The sequence below is a fragment of the Phyllostomus discolor genome, chromosome 4 (assembly GCF_004126475.2).
Source record: "Phyllostomus discolor isolate MPI-MPIP mPhyDis1 chromosome 4, mPhyDis1.pri.v3, whole genome shotgun sequence".
NCBI classification, from domain to species: domain Eukaryota; kingdom Metazoa; phylum Chordata; class Mammalia; order Chiroptera; family Phyllostomidae; genus Phyllostomus; species Phyllostomus discolor.
In genome coordinates, this window is record NC_040906.2 from 157,361,726 (window position 1) to 157,386,061 (window position 24,336).

Below are 24,336 nucleotides of genomic sequence, written 5' to 3' on the forward strand. Positions count from 1 at the left end.
CTGAGCTATGCCAGCCAGGGCCTAATTCTAAATTCTTAAATTACAGTCTATTCAGAATATGTAGTAGTATTAGTAAATCACATAAGCCATCTTTACAAAGCACCTGTTACTGCAAAAAAGACACTATGAGTTAGGTTCATGGCAGCAGAGGTCAGTGGTGAAGAGAAGAGACTCCAGAGTCAGACTGTAAGGCATTCTGCCAGTTACTTTTCTGGTCTGTGCCTCAGTTTCCTCATCGGTAAAATGGAGATTAATAATAATATTACATAGAGTTGTTGAAAGAATTGGTGAAGTGGTCCACATAAACTACTTAGAACAGGACCTTTCTTAGGTAAATTCTGCATAGGAAGGGAGACCCCAACAAACTGGAATTACCTTCTGGCAGGTAAGCCCTTTGTAGCACAGGCTTCCCCCACTAGGTGAGTATTCTAGGAACCCATATTCATCAGGGCACCAGCTGGTGATGTTGTGAGGCTGTGTGGCTTCAGTGAATTTTTTCAAGACTCTTTGAACACATTTGCTAGTTTCATGGTGGGTGATTTACAAACACACCTGTCCACACTGTGCTGGGTGTTCAGCAGTTTTTGACCTAAAACGGAGTGACCCCTGTGCCACACCCTCCCTATTCACCTGATCTCACACCAAGTGACTTTTTTGGGTTTCCCTGGATGGATAAAGTCCTCAAAGGGAAACGTTTTGTCAGTATGCAAGAGGTGATATAAAAAACAGCAGAAGCATTAAAAGGCATCAAAATTGATGAGTTCAAAACTGTTTTGAGTGGTGGAAAAAACGTCTCGATGGATGTATTGTATCAAGTGGAGAGTACTTTGAAGGTGACTGAAGTTTAAACATGTAAGAATAAATACACAATTTTTAATAAATAAATTGTTTTTCTGGGGGTCCCCCTTAAGTGCTGGTTGTCCTTGTTACGTAGGTGAGAGTGATTGTAGCAATAACTATGGAATGCTTGGATATTACTGGACTGGGCGCTGGGTCAGGTACTTTACTTACACAACTTCAAATCCTCACAACAACCTTTCAAAGAAAATATTATGCATTTTTCATAGATGAAACTTAAGTCCAGACACTAATCTGAGAAGATCCCATTGTTGGACTCTGTCAGAGCTACAATTCAAGCTCTGTCTGATCTGTTCCAAAGCCTGACCTCTTTCTACTAGACCATGTGGTAGTTGTAATCATTTTTATATCTTAAAATTATTTGAGATTGGAAGATATTTTCGCAATGCATGGAATATATTGAATAATAAAATATCTAAATTATTTAGTTGAAATTATTAAGAGAAATTAGTAATATTATGAATATTTGTCTTTTTCTCTTACATTTTTTACAAATAGCTGTTAATATAAAAACTATTACAAAGAAAATTATGATCACTACTTAATACATTTGAATATATTAATTTTCAGAAGCCCAGCTATTTCACTGTTATTTTACAATTTAATCAGACTAGTAGCCATTTTTTTCTTCCTTTTTTCTTTTATGTTTGCTACTTTTCACTGAAAGAATTTTGTAATCATTTAGTATTAATCAGAATGCTATATACAAATCAACTTCCTATGAAATATCAGTTTGACGTATTGACATATTGAAGGACTGGCATCATCAGAAATTATTTTTCCCAAAATGAACAACTTTATAATAAAAATAAACATCCTCAGATATATTCTTAGAGAAAATTCAAATGCTTTAAATTTCACCTCAGAGAAGCTGCCATTGTTAATACTCTCAGATCTTTCTAGACACAGACATATAGAATATTTATATAAATAGAATAATGGTATATATTATATCTTGTAGTTTTTCTATATCAGCATATAAACACATCATATTATTTTTATTTGTTAATAGTGTTTTTCTCGTCATCATTATAGATAATGTTCTGATGAACATCACACAGAATTGTTGTAAGCTTAATATTGCACTTGATTTGAATTTAGCAACTTCCTGTCCTTTGTGTATGTAAATAATTTCATTCATATTTCCTGGGCAAAAGTATCTATCATTATGGCAGATTACCATGAAAGAAGTCCTCTTAAGTCAATTTTGGGCCTCTTTAACAAATTGAAGCTCTGCCTGTTACCTTTTCTTTGTGGTTCAGTCTCTCTTTCACTGGCCCAGGTCTTGTGTGGAGCTCTCCAGAGGGAACTCAGGCTTGTATAGGGATAGAGTTCCTCACCATGGTTGGAAGCAGCATACAGTGGGACTGCCTGGCATTGTGGAAAGAGATAATAGGTAAACGGACGAAGGAATGGGGTGTACCTTAATTAATAGATTAATAAATTTAGAGGTGAAAGATTTCCCAGATATCCTCAAACCATTCAATTTTATAATAACAAAATGTAAGTAATAAAGGCTGACTTTCTCAAAAGCACCCAGCTGGCTTGCGATAGAGACAGTGTGAGGAAGCACCCCTGGTTTCTGACCTTTCTGCAGCTACTCATTTGGCCCTCAGCACCCTGTCTAGTTTCTGGTTCTCCTCATCTATCCTGCAGGAGAACTCAGTTATACCAAAGGAACAGACACAGAACATTAAAAAAGCTTTCAGGGTAAGGGGAAAGTCATGAATTTGATTGTGTTAATGGAAACAATAACAGTAATTTTACCTGTTGGATGAAAATATTAAAATGTTTATTAGAGACTGCTAGCCGTTGGCAGTCAGTTTCTTCGACTGGAAGCTTAATATGAAAAGGATGAAAATTATGTGTAGTTTCTGATATGAAAATTTGAGAAAAGTGAAGAGAAAATAAGGTTATTTTATTATTATTACATATAATATAAGTAATTTTGCATAATAGAATAATGGATACATCATTAATTTGATTAAGTAGTATTTCTGTTTTCATGATATGGGTAGCTCATTATACATGTACATAAAATGATGTTCAAGTTTGTATTATAAAGCAAGTAAAAAAATTCATATCCTTAGACAATAAGTTTATATCACCACAAAATATCATGAAGATATATCACCAAGACCATGATTATTAAGTTAAGAAATACTTGTGGATGTACATGGTTTACTATGTGGGGTTTGTGAAAAGAAATATATATGGTAGCCAATGCCACAAGCAAAGAACTTCAACCATTACATAGATATTAGAGCTATTGTATAAGCTGAATGTTTAATGTGCCAATAGTAAATATCCCAGTCATCTTTATTTATTTCAGTGGAAATACTGATTCAGAAATCAGAGTTTTAATGGTGATTATACTTCACTTTTTAAAAATTTGATATGAAACACAGTGTTACCATGTGTCAGTGTTTTAGTTACCTGTTGCTGCATACTAAAACACCCCAGAACTTAGTGTCTTAAAACAGCAATATCTTATTATTTCTTGTGATTTCTGTGGGTTAACTGGACTCCACTGGGTAGCCTCTCTGGTGCTCATGATTTCTGCTCGGCCTGGGACATCTAAAGTGGTTTCTTTGTGCACATGTCACTTAGGTACCTCTGCTACAATGGCTGGACTGGTCAGTGGGGTGAGGGGCTGCCCTGGCATCTCTCACTCCATGTTAAAACTCCGTTTTTAAAGACATGTTTCTACTTTGACACTTTAGATTCCCTGTGCAATGTTTATGGATGGTCTAAAAGTTCAAACTGTTCTTACTACCTTCTAGAGAAAGGTCTTCAAGGTTTAGTTTCTATGTAAGTGATTAGATGCTGTTAGCAGAAAAACTTGGATTCTTCCTTTAATCTGTAATTTTTGTGTAAACATTTATTAAAATACATAGGAATGTCATTATGATACTATTTTCCACAGAACAAAACTCTTTTCCACAGAACAACACAGAACAAAATTCTAACTAAGGCTTGTCTTTGCTGAATGTTATATTACAGGCTGTAGGTGTTGAATTGTTTCATCATGAGAGGCTTTACTCAAGGCAGCATGACATTATAGACTCCAAGAATGGTTCTATAGCAGAGTTACAATAATAGGTACTCATGTGCATATAAATACTAATGAATTACATACAAGTATACATGTATATGCATTTATTTACAAGGATATCATGGCTGTTGTGTGGTGTGTTTTTTAGAGCATTCTGTTAAGGTGTTGGAAGTTAGTTAAATCTCAGCCATGGACTATTCTTCTTCCAGACTGGTGGCTGGGAATGAACTAGCACATATTTATACCTTCTCCTGGTAAACTTTAAATTTAATGTCCACCATTTCCCTTAAACTGTGTTGAGAATATTACTGAGTGACTATTACTGGAAGATTAATTCATGCATATCTTAGCAACAATTTTCTGAAGGTATCACCTTTGATCATTTATCATGAAGAAAGCTGACCCACACATATTTTTGTTTCAAACTTTTGACCATGCCACTGCTGACAAATCTGTATATTTATAAAGTCAACGAGTGACTGAAAATCTCTTTCAGGCTGAACATTCTTTCCTTCAGCGATTTAAAAAATACATGTATTTGTACAAAAATTTAGATTTATATGTGGCTAAACTGACCTTTTCATTTATGATTTTCTCTATTGCCTTTAAGCAGAGAAAAGCCTCTTCCTTAGAATGTTTAGATAAATATCATATGTATTATCTTCTAAAGTATCACTCATTTAGCTTTTTACATTTAACTCTTTAGTCACAGGAATATGGTTTGAATTGGGCAATGCCACAGTCCTCGTAATGTTATAAAGAATAAGGGTGTACATACAGTGTATCCAGCATGGAGCACTGGGCCAGGCTTTTATCTGGTGCATGGTATATATTTTTGAATTCACCCTTCTTTCCTGCATGTCGTCAGGGCATGTACTTGATCAGTGTTCCAGAGGACAACATCTAGCCTGCAAAGGCTCTGGTTTCTGATGCCAAAGCATTCTCTGCAAAGTAGAGGAGAAGAAGAGTTAAGCAAATTACTATGATCTAACTCTGGTGGTGTAAGAAGGCAGGGAAACTTTCAAAGGAGGCTGTGCTTATGATGCTTCCTGAGAGATGAATTGAAGTTTATAAAATGAATGAGAGTGAAATGATTTTTCCAGAAAGTGGGAAAGTATCTGAGGTAGTCTGGGGTGTTGAAGGACTTCTCAGAATCAGAGTAGAGTGCCGACATAGCTAACAAGAGGTGGAGGATGGAAGGAGGATGCAGGACAGGTAAAGAATGTAACTGGTAACCTATGCTGAGGGTTTTGGTCTCTTGCTACTACTTTTGGTGTATATAAGTGTTCTAGTAGCATGATCATTCAGAGTTGTTGACTTTTTCATATCTGGTACAAGTTTTAGAGGTACATATATAACATTTCTCTCATGAAATTTTGTATCTGAATAATTGACAGTCCTAATTACACTAAATTAATCCCAAATCAACTGAACGTGTAATTTCTGGTAGTGCTCAAATCACATGGGTTGGAAAAGTTTGCCTGAGTTTCCCCATTGATGTTTTCATATAGGTATGGGTCAGTATCCTTAAATTTTGGGGACTTTTGTGGTACAGTCATGGAATAGTATCATGGCTTTGGAACATGGGACTATCCATTAAAATTACCTTTACTCTGAGATAAAAAAGCTATAATGAATTATACCAAGATCTTTTGCTTTTTTACAAATTTTACAAACCTATTTGGTAGCAAGCTCGGATGATCATGAAGTTTGTTAAAATCCTAAGCTAATCTTCCAAAGTATTACTTGGGCAGTCTCAGAGTACTTGGCATCTCATCTAATTTGTTCCCCTTCACAGATAAAATTAAGCAGTCTTCATTTTTAATATGTATCTACTATAACTAAAGAGTAAATTTATACATGCAAAGTCTCTGAGGATTGTCTATTATGCATTTGCCTTAGCATGACATGATTCACTGTTCCAATTGAATCTTGTTTGAGAATGAAGCTGGAGACTCCTTTTTCATTAACATTTACATGGCTTTCCTTGGGCTCTGAGGATCCTCCTAGAAATATAACTCTAGCATGCAGGTATGCAAGACTGATACACTGAGTTAGGATGGGAGAATATGGGAAAGATCAAATATTAAGGATGAACTCCAGGGTGCCTTAGAGAGAATATAAGCTCCAGGCAGAAAGTTTGGAAGAAGGAACTGTGCTGCAACAGAGCGATGGCGTGGAGGAGTCCTGAGGGTAGAGTTATTGCTGTTATCTGAACCTTTTTCACCCCAGCTATTCCTCTCCCTTAAGGACAAAGCCTGTGAGCATGTATGAATAAATGAGCCACTACGACAGTGCCCCATATCGCCAATTTTCAGAGAAGAGGTGGGGGAACTCCTGACTAACATACTTCTTCATATGAGTAAATCTTGCCTGATTTACCCAGTGTGGTACCCAGGGGTAAAACAGAGGAGTTTTGGAAGGGAATCTACATGAGGCTTGGTAAAAATTTTTTCTTTGTTATATAATTATGATAGGAGAAATAAACACAAAATATTAGAGAAGATAAAAATTGAATGCCTATAACACTTTCAAATAAATCTTTTGAAAAAATTTTAATAAACTTGACTTGCTTCAGTGAACAGTTATTGATCAAGACAGTTAATGCAAATCTCTTCAATACTTGACATTTATGTAACATAGATAAGAAACTTTGTTTTAAAATTCTTATTTTTACAGCAACCCCAAATTTTCAACAATTAAAATGAATATTTAAAAAATCTTATAGCTCTGTTTTTCCTTTCAATTTGAAATATAATACTAAAATTTTGGGGGACAAATTCAAATGAATTTCAATTCCAACTGTGCTTTTTTATATCAAAGATTTCAAAACAAGAATTATGTTCGAACTGCAGACCATACACACACTTTTACCCTGTAGCTAGCTTGAATGCCTCTAGATGGGTGCAGCTGGCAGAAGTATCGGATGTGTGGGAGGACAGAAGTTAGGAGACAGGTGTGTTGCTGCATTAGTCAGAAGTTCTTCCACCTTTTCTCTGGAACGTGAACACATCTCTGGGCTGCCTTTTTTCACTCTTTGAGTGTGAACTCTTGCATCAGCTCCATAGGCCTCTTGAGCAAGACAAGAGGTGTTGTGGTCTGCCCCAGAACACTATAGTAGATACCCAGGCAATAGATCACTTCTCTGGGGAAGCTCATAACACTAGAAAGGAGCCGTAGGAGCAGCATTCTGTCACATTTTATGTTCTTTGTTTATGTGTACAGAATGAGCCTGATCCTAACTCTCCAAGGAGTTCTGGAAAGTGCTTATTGAAGTTGAAGCCATCTGATGGAGAACCTCCAGACCTAAGATTTGAGTGGATCGACACTTCCATGTAAACCTATAAAGCCACTGGACGCACACCAATGGGTCATAGTTCACCAGCTGGAAATCTCTGACACAAGTCCTATAGAGGAGAGTAACACAATGGTAGTATTAGCAATTACCTCCATTGAAAGTTTGAGGTTTTTCTGTGTCTCCCCAAAATATTTCATATAATGGCAGATGATAGGTCCAAGTTAATAAGGATCATTTCATAATATTTGGAAGGTCAAATACTTCCCTTATGATCAATCCTTAGTTGTAAGAGACTAAAACATTCTAAGATACAACTGTGCTGGGGTGCTAGATATCTTTACATCTGGGCCAGGGCACATTGTTAATCTCAGAACTAAGAGTGTAGAATGTGCAGTGCACAGTGTGCTTGGCCCTGAATAAACTCCTTGCCCATCATGCTCAGCCTCATCATAGGACTCAGGTTGGGCCAATAACATTTTGTTCTGTGGAAGTTGAGTGAGTGGCAGTTACCAAGGTTTCTGGAATTCCTATTTGGATGTATTTACATAGTATCTATATCTATGTATCCATCTATCAGTCATCATCATTATTATTATCACCCTTAACCATGATTTTAAAGATAAAGAACCGGAGAATTAGGGAGGTTAAGTAACTTAGCCAAGGTGATACACATGAAAAGTAGTACAGGAACCCAGAGAGACTGAGTCGTGAATCAGTGGGTTCACCCCATGCACTAAACTTCTTCTTCGAGTGACTTACTCAAATTATATAGCCAGTAAGAGATGGAGCTGAAATGCCTATCCTTGGCTTGTCTGACTGACAAGCCTATGATTATTTTCTCTTTCTCTCTTTTTTAAATTGAATTTATTGGTGTGACATTGGTTAATAAAACCATATATGTTTCAAGTGTACAACTCAACAAAACATCATCTGCACACTATATCATGTATCCAGCACCCAAAGTAAAGTCTCTTTTCATCCCCATTTATCACCCTTTGCCTTCTTCCACCTCTCCCATCCCCCTTTCCCTCTGGCTATCTATATCTATACATCTATATCTATCTATATATCTACTATATATAGATTTATATATTTTAATAGATTATATATAGATTATAGAGATAATCTAGATTATATATAGATATATATATTTTTTGTTTAATCCCTTCACCTTTTTTCAACCAACCCCCAACCACCTCCCCCCGACACCTGTCAGTCTGTTCTATATATCTATGCTTCTGTTTCTATTTTGATTGTTAAATTATTTTGTTCATTAAATTCCACATATAAATGAGATAATATAGTATTTGTCTTTCTCTGACTGGCCCATTTCACTTAGCATCATACCTTCTAGGTCCATCCATGCTTGCAAAAAGTAAGATCTTCTTTTATACAGCCAGACAGTATACCATTGTGTAAATGTACCACAGCTTTTTATCCACTTATCTACTCATGGGCACTTGGGCTGTTTCCAGGTCTTTGCTATTGTTAATAACTTTGCAATCAACATAGGGGTGCATATATTCTTTCATATTAGTGTTTTGCATTTCTTTAAATATATGAAGTCTGTCTGGAAAAAGTTCAACCATTGTTAATATAATGAGAATAGTTTGCATGACGTTGATGTAATCTAGTAGTGAAGGAGAGTGAACTGGAATGCGCATGCATGAACAATGACTACTTCACTGTACTAGTCAGTGAGGGTGGGAGATGCTGTTGAGTGAGCATGTGTACTGTGTGGCCATCACATTCAAAATAACTGAACGAGCAGAGCAATGAATCTGCATCAGATTTTGTGTTAAGCTTGAACATTCTTCCATGGAAACTATTCTGATGGTTCAGAAGGCTGCAGCAATAGGCAACTGATGACTGGCTGCTTCATCACAACACACCTGCTCAGGCATCCTGTTTCATGCAGTTTGTTTGGTAAACATCAAGTCACCCAGGTAACTTAGCCCCTCTGCAGCCCAAATTTGGTGCCTTGTGATTTCTGGCTTTTCCTAAAACTAAAATCACATTTGAAAGGGGAGAGATTTCAGACCATCGATGACATTCAGGAATATATGACAGGGCAGCTGATGGAGATTGGGAGAACTGTGTGAGGTCTCAAGGTGTCTGCTTTGAAGGGGACTGAGGTGTCATTGTTCTATGTACTATGTATGTTTCTTGTATCTTGTCTCTTCAATAAATGTCTCCAGTTTTTGTAGTACATGGCTTGATACTTTCTGGACAGTTCTCATATTCCCAGAAGTGGAATGGCTAGGTCAAAAGACAGTTCCATTTTCAATTTTTTGAGTAAACTTTTTAGTGTTTTTCACAGGGGCTGCACCAGTCTGCATTCCCATGAACAGTGCGCAAAGGTTGCCTTTTCCCCATCCTCACCAGTACTGCTGTTTGTTGGTTTATTGATTATGGCCATTTGGCAGGTGTGAGGTGATATCTCTGTGGGTTTAATTTGCACCTGTCTAATGATTAGCAACGTTGAACATCTTTTCATATGTCTATTGGCCACCTGTATGTTCTCTTCAGATCCTTTGCCCAGTTTTTAATTGGAATTTGGATTGTTTCTTTTCTTGGTGTTTAGTGTTATAAATTCTTTATGTATTTGAATATTAATCCCTTACCAGATGTATCACTGGTGAATGTTCTCCCATTCAGTAGGTTGCCTTTTCATTTTGTTAATGGTTTCTTTTGCTGTGCAGAGCTTTTTTAATTTGATCTAGTTCCATCTGTTTATTCCTTCCTCTGTTTCCCTTGCCTGAGGAGATGTATCAGCAAACATACTGCTGTGAAAAACATCTGAGATCTTACTGCTCATGTTTTCTTTTAGAATTTTTATGTTTTTGTGACTTACATGTAAGTCTTTTTTTAAGATTTTATTTATTTATTTTTAGAGAGGGAAGGGAGGGAGAAAGAGAGAGAGAGGGTGAAACATCAATGTGTGGTTGCTGGGGGTCATGGCCTGCAACCCAGGCATGTACCCTGACTGGGAATTGAACCTGCAACACTTTGGTTCGCATCCCGCGCTCAATCTACTGAGATACACCAGCCAGGGCTATACATGCAAGCCTTTAATCCATTTTGAGTTTATTCTTTTGTATCTAGGTTTATTTTTTTGCATATATCTGTCCAGTTTTCCTAACACCATTTATTGAAGAGTCCGTCTCTATCTCATTGTATGTTCTTGCTTCCTTCATTAAATATTAATTGACCCTAAAGTCATGGGTTTATTTCTGGGCTCTCTTTTCTGTGGCATTGATCTAAATGCCTGTTCTTATGCCGGCACCATGCTGTTTTGATTAAAATAGCCTTGTACTATAGTTTGATATCAAGTAGTATGATGCCTCTAACTTTGTTCTTCTTTCTCAAGATTGCTGAGGCTATTAGAGGTCATTTGTGGTTACATATTAATTTTTGGAAAATTTGTTCCAGATCCATGAGATCTAGAATGTTGGTGTTTTAATAGGAATTGCATTGACTCTAGAGATTGCTTTGGGTAATACGGACATTTAATGATTCTAATCCTTCCAATCTATAGCTACAGTATATGCTTCCACTTATTTGTATCTTCCTCAGTTTCCTTCTTGAGTACCCTATAATTTTCTGGGCACAGGTCTTTTATCTCCTTGGTTAAATTTATTAATGGGTACTTTATTTTTTGTGCTGTTGCAATAGTAAATGGTATTGTTTTCTTAATTTATCTTTCTGACAGTTCATTATTGGTGTATAAAGATGCCACTGATTTCTGAATATTAATTTATAATCTGCTACTTTACCAAATTGATTTATCAGTTCCAAAAGTTTTTGGGTGCTGTCTTTAGGTTTTTCTATATACAGTCTCATGTCATCTGCAAATGATGATAGTTTTACTTCTTCTTTTCCAATTTGGATGCCTTTTATTTCTTCTTGTCTGATTGCTGTCCTAGAACTTCCAGCACTATGCGTTGAATAAGAGTGGTGAAAGTGTACATTCCTGTCTTCTTCCTGATATTAAGGGAAATGCCTTTAGTTTTTGCCCATTGAGTATGATGTTGGCTGTGGTGATTATTTTCTCTTATCTTTGTTGCTGGTAAAATTTTGAAAGAAATTAAACAAGAGACAGAGTATTTAAAGTATTAGAATTGTAATGATTAAAGTATTGTTCCCAAAGTAAATGATCTTCAAAAGAGGTCATGCAGCTAGAAAGGCAGTTATATGTCTTGTTAAGTGATTTGAATGTTATTGACTGACATTTTTCATTTTGATAAGCAGTATTTCCTTTTTCTTTCTTTTTTTTAAACATTTTCTTTTTTTCTTAAATATTTTATTTATTTATTTTTAGAGAGGGAAGGGAGGGAGCAAGAGAGAGAGAGAGAAACATCAATGTGCAGTTGCTGGGGGTCATGGCCTGCAATCCAGGCATATGCCCTGACTGGGAATCGAACCTGCGACACTTTGGTTTGCAGCCCGCGCTCAATCCACTGAGCTATGCCAGCCAGGGCAGGATTTCCTTTTTCTTCTGTTCCTTTCCATGTATTTGTCCTACAGCCTCCAAAATTCTAGACAATTCTTGCTCTGGTTTCTATGAAAGTTTTTTGATGTTTCCTCTGCTCTAGGATTCCCTTTTCCAATCCTATACCAATGGGGTTTTATACATTCTTGGAGGACCACTAGCTAATCCAATTAACCAGTGTATGACAGAGGATTAATGGCAGATCTGCTTGCTAGAAGTTAGGTATTTCCCCATTGGCCTTCTTAATCATCATTTATCCAAGGGAAATTATCCTAATGGTGAGAATTTTAAACATGGTAAATAGAGAATAGTCCTATGGCATAGGATCTCATTTGGTGAATCTATTAGGCCAAACATATCAGAATTCACAGGGGTAATATCTACTCCCTCTAAGGATTTTTAGATAATAAACCTGAGTATTAGAAGTAAGCTTGCTTTTCCTCTATCTTAGTCAGGAACTAAAACTATCTTGAGAATTTTAGGAGCAAGAGGATCTGTATGTACTTCAGAGGTGGCTTTTCTCTTTAATGCTATGATCTCAGAAATACTGTTTAAAATGCCTAAATTATTCCAATTGAATTGTATTATAATTCTTTGAAAATTACAAATTCGTGTGTGCTTTGTATATAACTGATTAACTAGAAGACAGAACACCTTACTGCTGGACCATGTTTTGTTGCAAATAAAAATATGGATATTTAAATTTTATTATTCCATTTTTTGATTGTTTCAATAATTCTTTCTCTGAGTGGATATAGCAAAGCCAATTTAGATGGGGTAAACCAATGTATAAGAGACAGTTTCTAACATAAATGTCATTATAATCTAGTTGAGAATATGATACATACATGAAAAATTATAGAAGAACTGTAAAACTTCAATAACTAGATGTAAAGGGATCACCAAAATCTTTAATCCATTGTTTATCACTGGGGTCCTTCAGAGTCTTTTAGAGACTTCTTGGAGAGCAAGAGGTCAGGGAGGGGAGAGGTGATGCAGCCCACCTGCAGAGCACCACCCTTCTCCTTACACTTGAGCCGCAGGAGCTCTACTTTCACCTGTTTTACATAACATTTAGTTTGAACAAAGAATTGCAGGACTAAAAAAGTGTGAGACTCAACTAATCCAATATAATTCCTGTTGTTTTGTAGATGAGGTAGTTGCCTGAAGCCAAGATAGGTTACAGGACTGCCTAACTGAAGAATTTGGAGTTAAGGAAAGGATTGAGGCAGGGTCTGTTGACATTCTTGTATTGCTCAAGTGAACGCCAGTGTTTTTGTATCAGACATGCAATGTTTTGTAGAAACTTCACTTCATTTTTAACATGCTTTATATAAATGTGATTTATATTAAGATGTAGAGAACTCTTCTTACCTCTAAACATTAGCATTTAATTTTTCCCTCTCTTGGTTTCTTATATATAAGTGATTTTATATAGTTGGATCAGACTATAGAAATATATTAGCATTTGTTTTTTAACCTATTTTATGTGATTTTTCATGTTAACATTAGCTTCATATATACATTTTACTTACTGTACAAATGTTTTATTGAGTTGATACAGTTTACTGTATTTAATCATTTACATATTGTTGAGCAATTTGTATATCTTCAATTATTTTACAATTTTGTTGCACTGATACACCTTTCCTCTCTTGTTTTTCAAAATAAAATGTTAGGAATGGTATTAATATATGCAACATACATAAAAATGTTGTGATTCTTGCTACATTGCTTTTTGAAAGGGTTGTGTGAGTATCACTTCACCATGGCCTCCCACCCATAGGTATTACCAGCACTGTGAAATTCTATTCCTTTCTTTAGGTGGTATCACACTTAGGTTTTGTTTTGTGTTTTGATTATTAGTGAAGATTATTATTTTTATCACTATCCTTTGAATGGATCATTGGTTTATGTCCTTTTCTCTTTTATTTTTGTGGTTAAGTTGTAAATATTTGTATGTTTAGAAATATATTATTTTGCAAAAAATATGTTCATAGTTACCTTGTATATTTTTCACCAGTGACTTTTACATGTTAAATCAGTTTATCACTATCACTGTTTTTATGGAACCTATCTTATTTGATGAAAATAACACATTTTTAACAAAAATTAGTTGCATTTTCTAAAAAATACGGCATATTAATTTTTGGCTAGATAAATTGAGTAATTACAACAAAATTTGTAAAACTCAAATCCTTTGAACTCTGTCCTACCACTCCCATATAAAATAACATTCTTCATTTTAAACCTATTCAGATCATTGACAGTTATAATCTTATACTTTTATTATTTAAAATTCTAGTTCTGAAACTCAGAATCTCAGAACTGAAAACTTTTTATTTCAATATCCCTCAAACAAAGAATAATTTACCTAAATAAAACAGAAAGGAAAAGCCAAAAATCAAATATCGCAATGCAAATAATCCGTAAGTGACATGTTTGAGTTGGTCTAGTTCAGAAGGACTCTTCATTTGGAAAGGAATATTCTTATTTGATAAGCAAGGAATCCATAAGCAAGTAAGCATTATCTTCTCCCTCCTTTCTTCTTGTAACCCTTCAGACAAAAAAAAAAGAGGATGCTTAAAAAATTTGACACTCATGCAAATGTTCCCCCTGGTGTTTCTGAGCTTCAACCGAAGGATATTCAAAACCATACTTGCTTGCTACTGAATCTGTTACGAGGAACTAATTCTTCTGAGGTGATTGGCCCCTAACCTGAATTTCTCTTCAGCTGCCTCCATCAAATGGAGTTAGAGTCGTTTCCATTACTGTGAGGTTAATAGCATTTTCAGATTCTAATCTAGTCTCTGGAAAATTGTCTTTTTAAAAAATTAATCAATAATACTCATTTTTACATCAGTATGTCAAACAAGGCAGAGCCTACCACACCAGGCATTTCTGCCACTGACTGTCCTGTCCAGTAGATATTCCTACACGACAAAAGTCAATAAATTCGCTGTGCTTGCAGCATTGCCATTTCTTCACGCTTTTAATTCACTCATGTATTAAAGCCTGGGAGACACTCTGGGCAAAGACACTGAATTCCCCCGGAACAAATGTTTTCAGGAAAAAAGACTTAAATACATTTTTATGTCTGTATCCTGATTTATTTTCCTTAGGGATACTGGACAAATGATCTCTGAAGACAATTTATGTGTACTGCCACACACACAAAAAATACACATCCAATTAGTGCAAAGTAACCTGGAGGTGGCCACATCGCCACAGATCTATTGAAAGAAGAAATGGGAAGGAGTGTTTTGAGGACTGAATTAAATATCATACAAAAATCAAAAAGTCCAATGTCGGATACCTAATAAATGCCAGATAATAATAATGAGCATTATTCATTATATCACTTCTTATAATTGTTAAAGGGCAATCATAAATTATAATGATAAGGCAGTATGATGCAGGATTGTTTCCATTGTAGGTCCAGCTACAGCAGTATCGAGTGTCACAATAGTAACAGATGCAAACCGGAGACTGGGTTGTTTCTTTGGGCGCAGAGAACCGAGGAGGCCAGAAACAGAACCATGGGAACCAGATAGGACTGTGAATATAATCACGGAGAAGAGATTCTTCATTAAACTGGTTGTGGAATAGCCTTTTTAGTTTGAGCAAATTGATGCTGAGCCTCTATTATGGGTCAGGTACTCTCTTACAGGGGTACGGAATGTAACTTTTAGTTCCCGTCTTTAAGGGATGGTAATGTAATATAAAAGGCATGTAAGGTGATGATAATATGACAGAGGGGTAAATGAAATGAAATATTTGAGATTCAGAAGGGGACAAAATAATTACTGTCAGCAAGATCAGGAAAGGTTGCCTAGACGAATATCGCAGTTGGGCGTGGAACGGTGTAAAAGTTAGGAAACGTGATATGACAGGAAGGGATGGCTGAGCACGTGCTTCAAGGCCGAGGAAACATGTGCCTGAGAGAGATTTCAGATGGTCCCAGTGCTAAGTGCCAGAGGGAGATGCGTGAACAGAGATGAGGCTGGGAAACTAAGGAGAGGCCGAATTTTGAAAGGGTTTGTAACTTGTAGTGCAATTTCAACTTAGTGTCAAGGTCAGCGGGGACCCACTGAAGGTTTTGAAATATGAGATAGACCTCATTGATTATTCTTAAATTTTATAAAGAGGACTCAGACCATCACTCCAATAAATTAAATAATTAAAAAATACTCTAATTCTTAAATGTGAAGCAGGGATAGAGGAGAGGGACAATGAAGGCAGGGATTTGTAATTCTTGACTTTATTCACTGCTATAGAAATTTGTAAATCTAAATGTGATAGAAATTCTTACCTGTCAGTGGATTATTTGGTTGATGGTTTGTGGAAATGGTAATATTTTTTCCCTGCCTTTGAAGGATGACTTCTAAATACTCTTAGTAAGCCAGCCTCATGCTTTATTTTCATTTTCTGATTCCGAGAGGGATGCTAGGAGGCCACTAAAGTCTGGAACAGAGATACTGAGGTCTTAGTTCAGTCACGGCAGAGGGGTGAGGAGAAAGACTGAAGGTAGAGACTTGGGTGGCAAGAAGGATACAGGTGTGGGAGCAGAAATGGGTTAATAAATCAAATGTCTGAGAAGAAAGCACAACTTATCACTCATACACACAAACAGACAAATATTTTATATTTTACTGTAGGAATTTAGGTGATAATACCAAAAATAGTAAATCTGACTGCCATTAAAGTGCATAAATATTACATTTTTAAATACATAAATACATAAGTGGAACATTCAAAGACATGAGGATGAGTGGATACATTTCAAAAGTAAATCTGTCAGTAAAGAAAATCAAGTTATTTTCTGCTTGCTTTATTCAAAATCAAAAGTATCTACTAAAAAGAGGTACTTATGTTTGCCTAATATCTTACCACATTTTCTTGGTCTACTTAATGTATTAAAATGTAGGTAATAGGAGGTATGACATGATAATGTTTTTTCACTCTCTGACTTTTGGTTATTCACTCTTAATTATTTAGAAGTGTTGAATTTCTTTGTTCAGTTAAAATGTGTGTTTGTTGCTAAGTGGTGTGAGTTATAAATTGGTTAATTAGCAAATAATTTTGTTTATATTTTACTGAAAAGGTTTTTGATGGAAGGGGCAAATAAATAAAAGTAAATGCTTTATATATAAAAAGTAGACGAATGCATGGTCTCTTGATAGAGAGATCGAGGGACTGCTAGAGAAAGGAAGAAGGTCCACTTCTCTGGCCAATAATGCATTTGTTAGGTTTTTGGTGTTGTGTCATTTAGAAGCAGAATTGAGGCCTGTGAGGCGAACAGCCTTAGTGGCACCATTAGAGACCTGTGGACCACCTCTTTTGCTTTGGGGCCTGTCCTTAAACTGGGATAATATAGAGAGATGACTGATCCAGCAAGAGAGAGATTGTTTGATATTAGGTTAGAGAGTCCAAGGTGAAATATGCTGCCTTCCATTTGGGTGTCTATACAGTTAGACCGAGCTCTAATTGGGTAGCTAATATGTAGTGAGGTAAGTTATCCATCAAGTATCACAGGACTTTAATTTGTTTAAAAATGTAAAGTATATTTGTTCAATCAATAATTACATTATATTTTGAAATAATTTTCAACAAGGAAATTAGTTCTTATTAAAATACTAATAATTCATACTTTTAAATCTGTAAGGCAGTGGATGCAACCAGCTGTCTAGCATAGTACCTGGAAAAGACTCATTGGTCCAGGGAATGAATGAATGACTGCTTCTCACAGAAGCAATTTGAGGTGTGTGGCTGCTAAGACTACAACACTGAGCACTACTCCCATCTAGTGGCAATCTACCTGGAGTGCATGGGTAATTAAACAGGCAATGAAAACATGACCCTCTGGAAGGAATTGCATGTACTTTCACCTCTTATAGAGTGGCCTCTTGCCTATGTTAAATTATACCTTTGACATTATTGAACTTACTAAGGAAGCAGCCCTATAAAACCCAGTTCCAAATTTTCTATGAAAATTTGTTTGAAGATTTTGTTCATGATGTTTGTGAGTCAATTAGCTTAACTGAAGCTATAGTCTTTCATGAAAATTGTGTCTGGAAATGAAAAAGAAATATATCATTTACAGATTAAAAATATAAACTAGTCATAAACATATAGATATGTTTTTAACCTCATTAGTAGCAAATAAATGCACATTAAGATACAATATCTCCTTATCAAAATAGCAGATTACAAGAAACAATACTTTGGGGGTAAAGAAAGAAACGAGGGAGGCACCTTCAACAATTCTCTGTCGGAGAGTAAGGTGCAAGAATCGTTTTATTTTGCTTAATGTTTTATTTGCACATATTTCAAGCTTATAGAAAAGTTGCAAGAATGTGATTTCTGCAAAAAATAGTTATATAACTTTTACCCAAATCTGACTATTGTTAATATTCTATCCCATTTGCTTTAAAAGTATAATGTGGAACTCCATGAAGCTAACGAACATAAATCATGATCCTTTAGACCCCACACCTCAGAATATATTTCCTGAAAGCAGGGATGTTTTCTCACATGGTCACAGTGCGGGTATTAGTGTTAGTAAATTTAACACTGATGTGATCATTTTTGTCTTAGAATCCAGCCTCGGATCAGGCATTTTTAGTTGTTGTATCTCTTCAGTCTCCTTTAATATGGAATATGTCCTTCGCCCTACTTTGTCTTCTGTGACCTTGACTATCTTTGGAAGATATAGACTATACTCTTTTTTGATAGCATATTCCCCACTATTCCACACTTTGTGTTTAATGATTCTCATCATTAAATTCTATTTATCTTCTCAGTGGAAATGTTTTCTATGCAATCTGTACTCCTCAGAGATCACATCTAAAGCCATATTGTGGTGTCCACCCAAATGTCATTAATAATGTTAATTTTGTTTACCTGTTTAGGAAGGTCTGATTTCCTTATTGCATAAGTATAATTTTTTTCCTGTGGAGAAACACTTTAGGAACGCACAGATATTCCACTCCTCGTAAAAATTCCTCTGAGATTTAGCAACCATTGATGATTCTTTCTGTTTCAGGTTCTTCTGCTTCATACTGCGATGGTTGTAAAATGCTAATTTTCAATTCCCTGTACTCCCTTCAGGTTTATTAGTTGACCCTCAGCATTCTACTGTAAGCAAAAGCGTTTCCTTCTTTATCCTTCATTTGCCTGTATAGATTCGTTAATGCCTATTTTAAAAAATAGTGTGTCATTCATTATAGTACTCATTGTCTCAGATTTGACCAGTGGAAACCCCTTCAAGGTGTATCTATTTCTGGGAAACAAAAATAAGGAAAAATACAAATATGTGAGCTTTTGCATTTTTTAAAGCCTAGCAATATTTTCTGGAAATCAATCAATATCAGTTTACAGCAATCTGCCTCATTCTTTTGTACAGCAACAGAGCACTCTATTTGGAACAATAGTCTTTGATAGAAAAGCATATAAAGAATCTTAAAAATGTTTATACCCATTGACCAAGTAATTTCAAATTTAGGAGTGTTTCTTAAAGAAAACTCTCAGAGATGCAGATAAAGGTTAATGCACAAAAGTTTCCAACAAAGCATTATTTATAATGCTAAAAATTTAGAAATGATCTAAATAGCTTACATGAAAGGAATAATTAGTATAGTATATCTTCATAGTAAAGCTTTATGCAGTAATTTAAAAAGTTCATGCCATAATTTAATATCATGTGGAAACACACATCTCAGAATTATATGCTTTGACCTCACCCTTGCAAAGTGCACAGCAAAGGGACTGGAAAGAAATGTACTGAAGTGATAAAAATGGCTGCCTCTGAGGGGAGGGTTTGGGATGTTTAATTTTCTTCCTTTTATATTTTTGTACTGTCCAAATTATCTTCAGTAAACATACAATCCTAATACTTTCAAAAAAATTGAAATCAGTAATCTAGTATTAAAGAAACTTTTCTTCCTTAGGAACTGGAAAGCTTCCTCATTGGGCTTCATTATAGGTGTTTATTATATTTATATTGTACATTGTATTTCTCTTTTTCCCTTTTTCTTGACATTTTATGTCTGTTTTCTTAACCTTATTATAATGTCCTTTGCTGCAAACTATGTCAAATCCTTTTTAAAAAGTGGTAGAGTTAAAAATATGCATATTTTATACATATATATAAATATATAGATACTTCTGCACAATTGTCCAAAAACCACTGAAGTAGACATTATGGATATAAAACAGATTTAGTTTGAATATTTAAAATATTTTATTGCTTATCCCAGCAGTCAAATTCTAGACTTCTTTGACATCAGTTGTTGAGGGTGAGAAGGAACTTACCCAGATTTCTCCCAGTGTTTTCCAGACAAATTAAGGGGATTGGGGAGAGAGAGAAAAGTAAAAGTAAAATCCATAATATTGAGTCCACACTGTAGAAAATATAATAAAAAACAGATTGAAATTTTACATAACAATTATGTAATATTTCTGGAATAGAGGCTGTCCCCTTTCAGAATCCCCTTTCAGAAGTAGGGCAGAATCTACTTTCACTTCGGACTTCTGTTCTCAGTCTTTCCACCCTGCTAATGTTAAATATGTGCTCTGTGACCTGTTCTGCTTTTCCCTACCTAGTGTTTAGGAATCATCTAACCAAAGTCTTCCATGTTCTCATTTAAGCCAATTCTTTGTGGCTTCAGCCTCTGAGGACATGTAGAACAACTGTCTAATTTCCATGCAGTGTTATTTCATAAAAGTGAAGATAATTGTTACACCCGCTCCTCTTTCCCCATTCCACTCTTTTTCAGAATAAATTTGAATGAAAGATAATGAATTCTTTTATGTCATTGTAGGGAAATAAACACCAACTAAAAGTGGTGGGACTTGCAGGACCTTGAGAGATCACTGAGTTTTTTTTCCCCCTAACCCACACAACTTATGACACAAGAGAATGTCATCTACTATTAAAAAAGTCAATTTAATTTTTAGAGTGATCATTTTTATAGTAATAATCTATTTAAAACTCTTGCAATAGGACTCCCTCTACTCACCCCCACAAACTAACCAAACCTTTATGCTTTATGCTTCAATATGAGCCTTTGAGACAAAAAGAAGCAGAATTTACATAACTGAATTCACAGTGGAAACAGAAAGAAGCAGAATTTACATAACTGAATTCACCTGACAACTCTTATTAAGCTTCTTTTGATTGTTCCTATCTTCTGTTTTTTATAGCCTGATCCTTTAAACATTTTCCGCAGGTATTATTTTCCAACCAGTAAACCATATTTGTAGCTTGCCTGTGAATCATTTCCAAATTGTTCACATGATTCCTTTGCTATGCCTCTAAAACAAGACATTGTACTATAAGCATCAAGCCAGTGTGGTAAATAATGAAACTATCTTCACACACATTCAATTCTCTTTCTAGTACTCAGTTTTCTTCTGGACTTGGTTTTATGAAAATGCTACTTTATTTCAATTTTTTTATGTGTTCCAATCAACCTAAGATCACAAATAATCACCCTCCAGACTAGTAACAATCATGTAGCATCAAGAGGGGAGAAATTATATATTTTTGCTAATCAGTATACCCACAGTCCATGACACACAAAAGACATTTAATACTTGTAAACTGATTGAATGGGTGAAATGTTATGCAGAATTTCATGATTTGCAGTACAATATTTTAAACAGCATTTAATTTAATTTTCAAAGCTGTTTGTAAGATTGTTATTTCGATCCATGGGAAAGGCTGTTCTGTGCAGAGGCTGCACTGTCACTTGGAAGGTGGGGTAGTCTCAAGCTGCAGAACAGCCAGCTCATGCTGAGTTTCACTGAGTGACAGGCCAGCTGAGGTCAATGGGATTTCAGAATATGGGATGAAACCTTAAGCAAAATTATTTTCTTGTGTCTGTTGATTTCTTGGGATAAACTGCTATCTCTGAGCCTCAGTTTCCTCATTTGCATAATGATAATTGTGATACCTGCATCACAGAGCTGATGTCATGAGCAGAAGGATATAGAGAGCATGAGCTGCAATTGTTCTGCAAAGTGCAGTTCCGGTTCAGGGTGGCGGTAGTGATGTCGTTGCATCACTTAGAATCTGGCCAACGCAGGGTTTCCTGGACAAATTCTCTTACTGACAGGAGGTGCTCGATAACTAATCAACAAATATGGCCTAAACTGTATTTCCCACTTTAAAAATCTTTCTATGTTTGACCCGTCTGTCTTACAGGCTATCACTTTCATCACCAAAATACATAAACATTCCCCACCCTAAACTCATCACCCCTATTAATTAAAGGGAGAAGACAAAAATACTTGGATTGCTTTAGGTGATGTGTGTGTCAAGCCATGGACTTTTAAATATAAATACCATATTTGGCGGGTATTTGCTAATGCTGGTGCATTCAGTGTCATTTGTTTCTAGGCATATTTGAAGGTGTGAATTATTATCTGTAAATTCCTAATAGTTTAGGTCTTTTTGCTATGCGGGCATCTCAGAGTAAGGGCAGCACTGTGGAAATTAATTCTGAGATTCATTACCTAGTGACAAGAAGACTTGTGGAGTTTGGGGGAGGCCTTAATTATTGTTGGCAGGGAAATTCAACCTATTGAGTTTGGGAGCATCTTTAAAAGTGTTGCTTGGTTTTGTAATATATGCCGATGGCTGTTGATGCTGTGCTTTATGTTTTGTAGCTAAATTTTTAATGTTTGCATTTGTACCTTCAGGCAATTTAATTCTGAAATACAGGGTCTGGCAGAAGTAAGGCCTGCATGAGTGTGGTTGGTAGGGTAATAATATGAGTGTAATAATTTATAGTTTTAATTTGAACATGTCACCTAAAATGTCATATGGTGTGCTTGAGTGTGGTATTGTTATGTTCCAGAATTACATACTTAGGATTTTGTAATAAAAAGGGGCATTATTTGTGCCAGACCCTGTATGTAAATTGATATGTAAAAAAGGACACAAAAATAAAATATATAAACATATGAACCCTTTTCCAAACCAACCCAAATGAAAATAACAACAAAGTAGAATTTTAATGTGACTTTTCAATGCTAACCTGAAGAGTTACCTTTTCTCTCATTGGGGTTATTTATTTACTTATTTTTAACAGTAGGGATTGATTTTTTTTTAGCAATGTATGTATATTCTTCTATCATCTTGAAATCACTGACTAGCAAGCCACTATTCCTTACTGAGTCACATCTCTCAGTTGTGTTGGAGTAGAGAAGGCATTTGAGAACAAATGATTTAAGGTAAATATGAGGGTACTACTTTATCAAATGCTATCTGTTTTCCAGAATGCCAAAAGGAGAGAGAAAAAAAGGTAAAATAATGTTGCTAAATAAGTGTAGCTTTAGGTGGAATATAGTACATTTAAAAAATGTAACTAAAGAAAACTGAGGACATTATGCTACATGAAATAAGTCAAAGAAAGACAAATGCATCAATGATCTCACATACCTGTGGAATCTAAAAACCAAACCAAACACCCCCTCCAAAAAAACCCCACAAAAATTCTGGAGCTCAGGATGCAGAAAACAGATCGGTGGATGGAGGGTGGCTGAGACGGACCAAGGGGACCAAAAGCTACAAGCTTTCAGGAGTAATAGATAAGTTGTAGGGATGTAGTGTACAGCATGGTGGCTATAGTTGACAACGCCATATTGCATATTTGAAAGTTGCTAAGAGAGTAGTTCCTAAAAGTTCTTATCACAAGAGAACAAAGTTTGTTAACCATGCATGGTGTGGATGTTTCCTGGACTTACCTTGGCGATCACTTCACAGTGTATACACAATACACATCAAATTATTATTTTGTCCACCTGCAACTAATACAAACTTACACCTCAACTATACCTTAATAAAAACAAAACATTGACTTTAAAAGTATTATTAATATTTTTAGTGAGAAGCTCTATTTCAAACTTCTAAGCTTCTAAATATTTTGGATATTTCAATGATCAGGATAAAATTTTCTTCCATATAATCTTGATTTTAAAAAAATCTTGTTTAAGCAAAGCAGTGGTTGAAATAATGTAGAGTAGTTAGAAAAACATCAGATATTTGGAAGTATTTAGTTATAAAAAGAACAAGAAAATGGCAATGTATGTAAGATTATCATTATTTAGACTTGTAAATAGTAAGATAGTACCTTTAGAAAGTGATACAGAGTAATTTCATATATAACAGATATTACATTATGGCAAATAATATACATATATACATATATTACATATGTTATATATGTTTGTTTACTTATCCTGTGCTTTCTAAAAGAATTCATTGAAGTTTAAAAAGTTTAAATAAACTCTTAGTGATTCCATAAATAAAGGAACTAAATGGTTTATTAAACCTTAAAAAATATTATCTATCTTGGAATCAAACTGCACAAATTCAACTGAAATGTGCAAACTCAGAAAATGTGGATGGCCCTTCACAGTATTTTGATGAGCAGAATTTTTACTTGAGGTTCAGTAAAGCACGATATTGCTCCACTTTTGGCTCACAGTTCTAAACAGTCTGCAATAGTGTTGGCTGCGACCCAAGAATTTTCATTGAACTGCCAGTTCATGTGTGAGAGGTCCTTATGTTTGCCCTTTAAAGCCCCTGGGATTTAGAGAAAGACAGAGAAAGCCTGGTTTAATCAC

At 35.3% G+C, this 24,336-nt stretch overlaps 2 long non-coding RNA genes across 3 annotated transcripts in view; both read left to right on the forward strand.

Moving 5' to 3' along the window:
• Positions 1-24,336, forward strand: part of LOC118500279 — a 417,927-nt gene that overhangs the window by 46,694 nt on the left and 346,897 nt on the right. The gene's annotated exons all lie outside the window — the stretch shown is intronic.
• Positions 490-22,260, forward strand: LOC118500282. The gene is made up of 3 exons (XR_004902840.1): positions 490-887; positions 7,984-7,986; positions 22,246-22,260. It is a non-coding gene; the product is annotated as an uncharacterized LOC118500282 (long non-coding RNA).